At 41.1% G+C, this 10,753-nt stretch overlaps 1 protein-coding gene across 2 annotated transcripts in view; it reads right to left on the minus strand.

Annotated features, from left to right (window-relative positions):
* Positions 1–10,753, minus strand: part of SELE (selectin E) — a 64,556-nt gene that overhangs the window by 52,980 nt on the left and 823 nt on the right. The gene's annotated exons all lie outside the window — the stretch shown is intronic.

A 10,753-nucleotide genomic window follows, 5' to 3' on the forward strand; every position in this document is an offset into this window, starting at 1 on the left:
AGAGTCTTTTCCAATGAGTCAGCTCTTCGCATGAGATGGCCAAAGTACTGGAGTTTCAGCTTTAGCATCATTCCTTCCAAAGAAATCCCAGGACTGATCTCCTTCAGAATGGACTGGTTGGATCTCCTCACAGTCCAAGGGACTCTCAAGAATCTTCTCCAACACCACAGTTCAAAAGCATCAGTTCTTCGATGCTCAGCTTTCTTCACAGTCCAACTCTCATATCCATACATGACCACTGGAAAAACCATAGCCTTGACTAGACGGACCTTTGCTGGCAAAGTAATGTCTCTGCTTTTGAATATGCTATCTAGGTTGGTCATAACTTTCCTTCCAAGGAGTAAGCATCTTTTAATTTCATGGCTGCAGTCACCATTTGCAGTGATTTTGGAGCCCCAAAAAATAAAGTCTGACACTGTTTCCCCATCTATTTCCCATGAAGTAGTGGGACCGGATGCCATGATCTTCATTTTCTGAATGTTGAGCTTTAAGCCAACTTTTTCACTCTCCTCTTTCACTTTCATCAAGAGGCTTTTGAGTTCCTCTTCACTTTCTGCCATAAGGGTGGTGTCATCTGCATATCTGAGGTTATTGATATTTCTCCCGGCAATCTTGATTCCAGCTTGTGTTTCTTCCAGTCCAGCGTTTCTCATGATGTACTCTGCATATAAATAAGCAGGGTGACCTACAAGACTGTCTCAATTTTGAAATTAGAAGTAAAAAAAAGAAAGGCAGGATTTCCTAACTCTGTGACCCATCTTCCAACCTCTATTTCTGTGTGAAAAATTACCAAGTCACCATCAGATGATTAACATTTTGAAATACCCATTTTTTCTCATTTCTGTCCACTTTCTCCCTAATATACGCCATTACAGGCAGACGGTCTTACTCTAGAACTCAAAAAGAAACTCTGTCAGACATCTTCACAGTGGCCTATATGCAAAGGAATCTAAGAAGAACTCAATGAATGTATATGTATAACTGATTCACTTTGATGTACAGCAGAAACTAACACCACATAGTAAATCAACTATACTCCAATACAATTTTTTAAAAGAAAAAAGGAAAAGAAACCTGCACAGTGTGTGTGATGAAAGAGGTTCACTAGTTGTGTTATTATTTCTACCCCACACTGGAAGCTCCCTAAAACACAGAACATATTTCTTTATATTCCGTTGTCAAGCTCAGTGTCTGACATATGATAAGAAGAGGTGCATTTTGCTTGATTCCTGGGTGTAGGTTTTTAAAAAGACTGAACTCGGAAGTTAATACTGATTTATTGAGTGGTTTTTTCCATTGTGACTTACTCCACAAAATTATAAGGTTAAGGATAGTGCTACAGGGTTGGTATAAACGATCATATCATTAGCATTCAAATCAGGAGAGTTTGAGACTGCTAGAATGTTAAACCAGATCAGACACTGGGGCAGTGGGTGTGGACCCAGGACTGTGTCAGGGCCACTGGGATGTGTGGTCATTCTAGGTTTGAAGCTCAGCAGTATTGTCCCATAAAACCAAATCTCCAATGGGGATGAAATGCTAGGGGTATAGCCAGGTCACTTGGGGCTGCCATAAAATGCTTTTCCTTGGCCTCTTATCATAATCACGTGACTTTGTTCCTTCATTGTCTTTTCTGCTGTGAGTCACCAGGAATCCCACCTCTACTCACTTGTTTAAAAGTTCAGCTATTGTGCAAATTCCAAGAAATCTCTTGACTTCCTAATTGGTCTTTTTCCTTGGGTTCCACCATTTTAACTTTCCCCAAACCCTTTCTGGTTTCCTACATTTTAGTTGATATAACTCCATATTTGTCTCTCTATGGGCTTCCCTAGTGGCTTAGATGGTTAAGAATCCGCATGCAGTGCAGGAGACTGGGATTCGATCCATTGGTCAGGAAGATACCCTGGAGAAGGGAATGGCTACCCACTCCAGTTCTGGTATAGAGAATCCCATGAACAGAGGAGCCTGGCGGACTACAGTCCCACCAAAGAGTCAGATACAACTGAGCTACTAAGCACACAAGTCCTCATTTCTCTCTGCCATTCCTCATTTCTGTCCTTTCCCTCCTACCCTCCCAGTTTTGGGTGTTTGTTTTGCTTTCATACATCTCTCTTCTTCTGAGGCTCGAATCCTGTTGGTTATCTATTGTCCTGTTTCCTGTTAGTTAATCTCTGACCTTTCACAAATTAACTTTGACAAAGTCTCTTGATTAACAAAGGAAATACACAAGTCATAGTAAAGGGGGCACACTGAAGTCACATATACTTGGGGACTTGTTTATTCTTCACACCACTTCTGGAAAGATACAGAAGAAATGGAGTATACCTGGAAGTGTTTGGTTACCAGAGAAGCGAAGAGTAAACTTTTATTACAAATATTACATATCTTTAACAGAAATTATTAACAATAGAAATAACATATCTTTTCTTTTCTACATAACAGTGAGTGCTTGATGAATTCTTGTTGGCATGAGAATGCATTTAGGCTTTAGAATAGAACAGAATTCTATTGTATTTCCAAATATTGGACAAAACTAACCACGAAGGGACTGGCACCAAGGAGGGGCTCAATTCTTCCTATTACTGAAACACAGCAGGACCCTATAGTCCTTCCCCCCATGTCCTCTGCCTGTCCTTTGTCTGTGGAAAACTTTAGTCAAAGAATAAGTTTAGTCAGAGAAATGAGCACATTCACAAACAAAGGAAAACAGTCACAGGAGATCAAATAATAAGTGCTCATTAAGTGTAATCAAAGATGTTTTGTTCCTTCTCAAGGGCTATACATAATATTCTGAGCCATATCCTTTCAGCAGTCTTATAGACACTGAAAGGCTCATCAGATGGAGAAATTGAATACATGAAGATCAGGCTGTAGCCGTGTTGTAGGCTGCCACAGTTATGAGTGAAAGCGTGAAAGTAAAAGTCGTTCAGTTGTGTCCGACTCTTTGCGACCCCATGGACTATACAGTCCATGGAATTCTCCAGGCCAGAATACTGGAGTGGGTAGCCTTTCCCTTCTCCAGGGGATCTTCCCAACCCAGAGATCAAACCAGGTCTCCGACATTGCAGGTGGATTCTTCACCAGCTGAGCCACAAGGGAAGCCCAAAAATACCGGAGTGGGTAGCCTATTTCTTCTCCAGTGGATCTTCCCAACCCAGGAATTGAACCAGGTCTCCTGCATTGCAGGTGGATTCTTTACCAACTGAATTATGGGGAATTGGCTTCAAAGACATGGAGACAAACCAGCCCTGGAACTGAAGATTGCTGCTGCTGCTGCTAAGTCGCTTCAGTCGTGTCCGACTCTGTGCGACCCCATAGACAGTAGCCCACCATGCTCCCCTGTCCCTGGGATTCTCCAGGCAAGAACACTGGAGTGGGTTGCCAGTGCCCTCTCCAATGCATGAAAGTGAAAAGTGAAAGTGAAGTCGCTCAGTTGTGTCCGACTCTAGCGACCCCATGGACTACAGCCTAGCAGGCTCCTCGGTCCATGGGATTTTCTAGGCAAAACTACTGGAGTGGGGTGCCATTGCCTTCTCCGGGAACTGAAGATTAACTGTATCTAAAACAACTAGATGACCCTGGTCAGACCACTGGTGACCAATCTGAAGATGACTGTCAGAGCTGACTGTACTGTTTCTGCTGTGGCCCCCTTCCTCAGCCTATAAAAGCGCTCACCCCCTGTTTGTCAGGATGGTAGTCGACCTTTGGACAGATACCCACCCTCCCAAGTTCACTGGTGGGCACCGGGCAACCTTCCCATTTCTGAGGGCTACTGCTATTTGGGCTTTCTCTCCAGTTGGTTCAGATGTGTATATGATGTTGAGACTGTTTAGGGGCATGAGGTGCTATTAGGGCATTTTGCCAGTTGATTCTGATGTGTGTTTGATGTTGAGGACCATTTGTGGGCACTGACTGCTATTTGGGCATTTTTGCCAATTGGTTCTGACATCCATCTACCATTGAGGACTGTTTGTGAGCATTGAGTGTCATTTGGGAATTTTGCCAATTGGTTCTGATATCTGACTACCGTTGAGGATCATTTGTGTTGGAGAAGTGTTTGTTTGGGACTCCGTACCAGTCACCACTGGAGAGGGTTTATGACAGCTCTGTTGTTTGATGATGTGATTGGATATTCCATTTGTGTGATTGACAGTATTGTTGCCTATGTAAAATGAGAAAATCAGGTTCAATTCATTAAGAAAAAGTCAAGCTATAAAACTATGACTATAGAAAAAGAAAGATGATTTTTTTCTGAACAATGTATGGCAACAGTATTCCTTAGACTCCAGAGAAAACTGGTTCAGATGAAACTCTTTTGAAATTCCAAAACTTGTTCTTTTTGCATATGCAGTTAGAGAAACCTGGCTTGATAAAACGATTTTTTTCAGACACTAAGGAAATGAATATGCCTAGGAGAAAATTTGAAGTTAGTTTTTATCATGTCCTTGAAATACAAACACAGACCACTTTGCCTGGGACTCTAACCTTGGGTTAAATAGTAAAAGTTTAAGCCAAGGGAAACAAAAGGGAAGCTTTTTAACATTGAGAGTATAAATTCAACTATTCTGACTATTATTAATAAACTGATAAAGTTTATTCACAATGCCTAATTTATGAAATGTAGAAAGATGAAACAATGATATCTCTGTTCGTCTGAATGTCTATATGTCTGAATATGTGTTTTTGTCTTTGGATAATATTGCTGAGGTTAATTTGTAAATGAGATCCATTTAATTGGCTTAAAAAATAAGTGCTTACAAATCCAACAAATCTAAATGTATCTACTTTTGTCTTGCAAGACCAAGAAGGAAACTAAAAATGTTTGGGTTTATAAACACATACCCTGTGCCACATTTAAGAGAAATTTTGATATAAAAAATGTATGTTTTTAGAGGTTATAGAATATGTTCTTGAATTTTCCAATCAGAAAATGCTGGTATAACATTTCAATCACTTGTTTCTTGGTTTTGTTAAGGTTTTCCAGGGTTAAAACTTGTGATGTGTATAAATGATAAGGGAAGCGTTTCAGTGTGTAAAGCAAGTAGGATATGTGTGTTTTCAGTGAAGAGAAGGTATAAAGAATGGAAATATTTTTGTTGAGGAAAAATGATAATAATTTTATCCTACAGTTGTTTGTTTCTGGATGGGGAAATACAGGACAAATTTGTTTGGATCCATAAAATGGTAAAAGATTTGTGAAAAAGGAACTTTGAGAAAAGAATTTTGTACGCTGTCAGGATACACACTGAGGAAACCAGAAGGGAAAGAGACACGTGTACCCCAATATTCATTGCAGCACTGTTTATAATAGCCAGGACATGGAAGCAACCTACATGTCCATCAGCAGATGAATGGATAAGAAAGCTGTGGTACATATACACAATGGAGTATTACTCAGCCATTAAAAAGAATACATTTGAATCAGTTCTAATGAGGTGGATGAAACTGGACCCTATTATACAGAGTGAAGTAAGCCAGAAAGAAAAACACCAATACAGTATACTAACGCGTATATATGGAATTTAGAAAGATGGTAACAATAACCCTGTGTACGAGACAGCAAAAGAGACACTGATGTATAGAAGTCTTATGGACTCTGTGGGAGAGGAGGAGGGTGGGAAGATATGGGAGAATGGCATTGAAACATGTATAATATCATGTATGAAACGAGTCGCCAGTCCAGGTTCGATGCACAATACTGGATGCTTGGGGCTGGTGCACTGGGACAACCCAAAGGGAGGGTATGGGGAGGGAGGAGGGAGGAGGGTTCAGGATGGGGAACACATTATACCTGTGGCGGATTCATTTCGATATTTGGCAAAACTAATACAATATTGTAAAGTTTAAAAATAAAATAAAATTAAAAAATTAAAAAAAAGATTTTGGAAAAATTGTCGAGTAAAGTTGTCACAGAGTATAACTTCTCACAATGTGTAGCACTGATGGCTTTAAGTTCACTGCTTAAAGCACATGTCCAATGTTTGTGTGACAACTGGGTATAAATGATAAAATGCATGGCTTATAAAGTGTTTCCCTATGAATATACCTCAGAGCCTGTCCATGATACCTGATTAGTTTTCCCCTAATGTGGACAACTAGGCAGATACATAAACATAAAGGAGGTCTAGAACCGAGGGACATGAGTAGACCCAGAACGGACTACTGAGCCACCCTGGCAATGCTGGAAAAATATACTGCTACTGCAAAGTCACTTCAGTTGTGTCTGACTCTGTGCAACCCTGTAGACAGCAGCCCAGGAGGCTCCCCTGTCCCTGGGATTCTCCAGGCAAGAACACTGGAGTGAGTTGCCATTTCCTTCTCCAATGCATGAAAGTGAAAAGTGAAAGTGAGGTTGCTCAGTCGTGTCCGACTCTTAGCGACCCCATGGACTGCAGCCTACGAGGCTCCTCCATTCATGGGATTTTCCAGGCAAGAGTACTGGAGTGGGGTGCCATTGCCTTCTCCAAAAAATATACTGATTATCAACAATTTCTATGGAAAGATTTACAATTGAAAAGGGTAAATGATGAAAGAGATTTTCACATGTTGAGGTATGGGGAAATCATTCTGGCTTATACATGATTTACTTTGAACTTTAGGCTAACCAAAACAGCCTGTTTGTGGCCTATTAAATGTATATTGTGTAACTTCCATGGTGGCTCAGATGGTTAAGTGTCTGTCTACAATGTGGGAGAACCAGGTTTGATCCCTGGGTTGGGAAGATCCCCTGGAGAAGGAAGTGGCAATCCACTCCAGTACTATTGCCTGGAAAATCCCATGGACAGAAGAGCCTGGTAGGCTACAGTCCATGGGGTCGCAAAGAGTTGGACATGGCTGAGCAACTTCACTTTTACTTTCAAACGTATATTGTACATTTGCTTTAACCATTAAGAAAAATAGATTCAGAGAACAATACAAAGATGCATTTTGATTATTATCCTCATTGTAATATGTCTAGTAATTTTCAAATGTTTGTCCAGGTACTATGACAAAGTAATGTTCCCTTTCTTGCTCTGTGCCTCCACAAGATTGAGGAGTATCAAAGAAAAGGGGGGACTGAACCAGAGCAGCGCCCCCCCGATACTTCCCCCCATGTCCTCTGCCTGTCTTTTGTCTATGGAAAACTTCAGTCAAAAAATAACTTTAATCAGAGAAATGAGCACATTCACAGACAGAGGAAAACAGCCAAAGGAGACCAGATAATAATAATGTACTCATTAAGCATCTCAAGGACCCTTAGTTCCTTCTCAAGGGGTACAGATAATATTCTGAACCATATCCTGTGAGCTGTCTGATAGATACCGAAAGGCCCACTAGCAGGAGAAGTTGATTACATGATAACCAGGCTGTAGCCATGAGGTAAGCTGCCCACTTATGAGAACTGACCTCAAAGAAATGGAAAAAACCCAACCCTGGAACTGAAGATTAATTGTACCTAAGATAACCAGGGGTTTCCCCAATGGCTCAGTGGGTAAAGAATTTGCCTGCCATGCAGGATATCCAGGAGACATGGGGCTTGATCCCTGGGTTGGGAAGATCCCCTGGAGAAGGAAATGGTAACCTTCTCCAGTATTCTTGCCTGGAAAACCCCATGGACAGAGGAGCCTGGCTGACTACAGTCAATAGGGTCACAAAGAGTTGGATACAACTAAGCACGCAGGAACGACATTGCAAAATAACCAAGATGGTGCTGGTCAGATCACCAATGACCAATTTGAAGACAACTGTCAGAGCTGACTGTACTGTTTCTGCATGTAGCCCCCTCCCTCAGCCTATAAAAGCTCTCACCTTCTCCTTGTCAGGGGGGTGGGAAGCGAGTCAGCCTTTGGACAGATGTCCGCCCTCCCCTCCCAGTTGCTGGCACCTGAAATGAAGCAAACTTTCCTTTCCACCAACCTGGCCTGTTTATTGACTTTTGGGCAGTGAGCAGCTGCACCCCACACATTTTGGTAACATTACTATAATACTCCTGAGAGGCCAAAACACCACGTGCATATTTATGTGTGATCAAACAGTGGGCCCATCCAAGATGTCTTTTTTTTTAAATTGAAGTATAATTGATATACATTATCTTAGTTTCAGATGCACAACATAATGACTCGATATTTGTATATATTATCACAATCAGTCTAGTTACCATCTGTAACATACAAGGTTACAAATTTTTTCTTCTGAAGATAACTTAAAAGATTTATTTTTTATTTATTATTCAAATTTGAAGCGCAATATTATTGACTACAGTCATCATTGCTGTACGTTACATTCCCATGATTTATTTATAACTGGAAGTTTGTACCTCTTGATCCCCTTCACCCACTTCTCCCACCCCCTCAACCCCCTTCCCCTCTGACAAACTTTTCTCTGTATCTATGAGTTTTGTTTGTCTCCTTTTTCAGATTAACAATGAACTATCAGAAGCAGAAGTTAAGAAAATAATCTCATTCACAATTCCATCCACAAGAATGAAATATCTGGGAATAAATTTAACCAAAATGCCTCATTAGACCAATTATGGTAGAGCAATTCACATTAGGGTCTGACATTTGGCTTTGTCCTTTATTTTTAAGGAATCAGGTAAAATGTTTATATGGTGATAATAGAAGTTAGGAAACCAAAATTATCAAGACATAAAGGTATCTAGTGATTTTGACTCTAAGGTTATATCTCTTTCTGCTGAATTACAACATTATGGGATACAGGGCAGAAGAGTTTCTGAAGTATTTGGGGGGAAGTTTATAGAATAAGATATTTTTCTTACTCTGAGAAAATGAAAAATGTTTAAAATAAATTTAACATTAAAACATTTAATGTTTAAAATAAAAGCCTGAACCAAGTCCCTGTTAAAGGTACTAAAATGTCAGCACATTAGAAACGTGTGCCACTCTTCTGAGAAAATGTTTCTCTGAGCTATTTTCCTTAGTAGAGAGACTTTTTATGGTTCTTATTGTAAAAATCTTGGAGAAGCTTGAAAACAACAAAGCAGACAGGAAGCAGAGTTCAATTTCTGGAAAGCTAAGGGAAGAAAAGCATATCACTGAAAATGTAGCTCCTTCTGAAGATTCTTTAAACACAGAGGTAGGGAAGCAATGATTAAAAAACAAAACTGGCATAGGGATAGGCTAACGAGAATGTGGTGTGCCAGTGACTAACTGGTCTGTTTTGAGTTTCTAGGGCTTTATTCTACCTTTTTTTTTTTTTTCTGGCCGTGCCAGGTCTTCATTGTGGCACACAGGTTTTAGAGATGAAAATGCAAGGGCATTCTAGTGTTGCAACATTCCTGTCGTATTTGCCCCAGGGCATGTGGGATATCCATTCCCGAAAAGGGATCCAACCACGTCCCTGCATTGGAAGGCAGATTCTTGACCACTGGGCCATTAGGGAAGTCCCCTATTCTACTTTTTTATACAAAATCTTTCCTAAAAAATGCTCCCCAGCCCAAACACTTTTTCAGGCTATTAAAAACAAGTTCAGAGTCAAGTTTATAGCAAGAAATGATTAGCCTAGAACAGCAAAGACCTACAAGAATTTTGAGTTCTAGAAAATTTTAGACACACCTAAAGAATGCTGTCAAGTCTTGGCCTTGTCTACCTCAGATTTCCATTAACTGAATGAGGACGATACATTTTTCTGTTTATCTCTTTGACTAATTTTCTCACAGTGGGTGGCTTTGTTCTTGGCAGGTTCTGAGGCATTGATTTCTCTGTAGATGTGAAATATGATCAGGCTGGTTGAATGATTGCTGTTCATTGTATTGGGACCAGGAGTTGAATCTCACTGGTGGGGACCTGCTGAATTTTAGAGAAGGCTGAGAAAATTGCTAGAGCTACACTCACGCTATATGGCTAACTGGATATGCTGTGTTAGGAGGCTTTCAGAATCGTGCAGCTGCTATGCAGCTGAGCCCTCCAGAGAACCTTAAGACTCCTGGATGGGGTGATATGGACAGGTTTCAGTCACTGTCTGCCTTCATTGCTCATGTTGGCAACCTCTGCCGCAGTGTCCAGTGTGCAGCGGGAGATCACATGCGAATACTTGTCTCAGCAGCTCATCCCCTAGTTCAATCGTTTCTTGTGAGTTCACCTGCTGCACAGTTAGATCCCTAAGACCTTAATGTCATCAAACTGTGCTGGTTGCCCCTGACAGAAAGGCTGTAAATCACCTTGAGAAAAGAAAAGAAAAGCACTGTCTCTGATAGTTCCTCACTTCCTGTATTTTGTGGATGTTATCTGATTCTCTTGCTGTTCATCAGTTTATTGCCCATTTTCCAATCCTTTATGAGTCAGAAAGTTGTGGAAGTTTGTAAGGCTAAAGTGCAGGGCCACTAAGAAGTGTAAAGGGGCACATGGAGCTGAAAACAGCCCTATTCCACTTGCCAGTTCTGTTCTCAACCTGAGGCTGAATCTGCCTGGAGGGCATGCGAAGTCGCTTCAGTTTTATCCAACTGCTTGTGACCCTATGGACTGTAGCCTGCCAGGCTCCTCTGTCCATGGGATTTTCCAACCAAGAATACTGGAGTGAGTCGCCATGCCCTCCTCTAGGGGGTCTTTCCAACCCAGGGGTCAAACCTGTGTCTGTTATGTCTCCTGCATTGGCACCCAGCTTCTTTACCATTCGCACTATCTGGGAAGCCTGCCTGGAGGGTAGAGTGTCTTTTTGTTTACACAAAGGCACCACAGCATGCAGCATGGCCCAAAGCACTTTGGGTTCCATGACACCCAGTACATCCGATTCTACTGCAAAGGCTTATGCTGCT

This window comes from Bison bison, unplaced genomic scaffold, assembly GCF_000754665.1.
Source record: "Bison bison bison isolate TAMUID 2011002044 unplaced genomic scaffold, Bison_UMD1.0 scf7180017864064, whole genome shotgun sequence".
In the NCBI taxonomy this organism is placed as follows: Eukaryota; Metazoa; Chordata; class Mammalia; order Artiodactyla; family Bovidae; genus Bison; species Bison bison.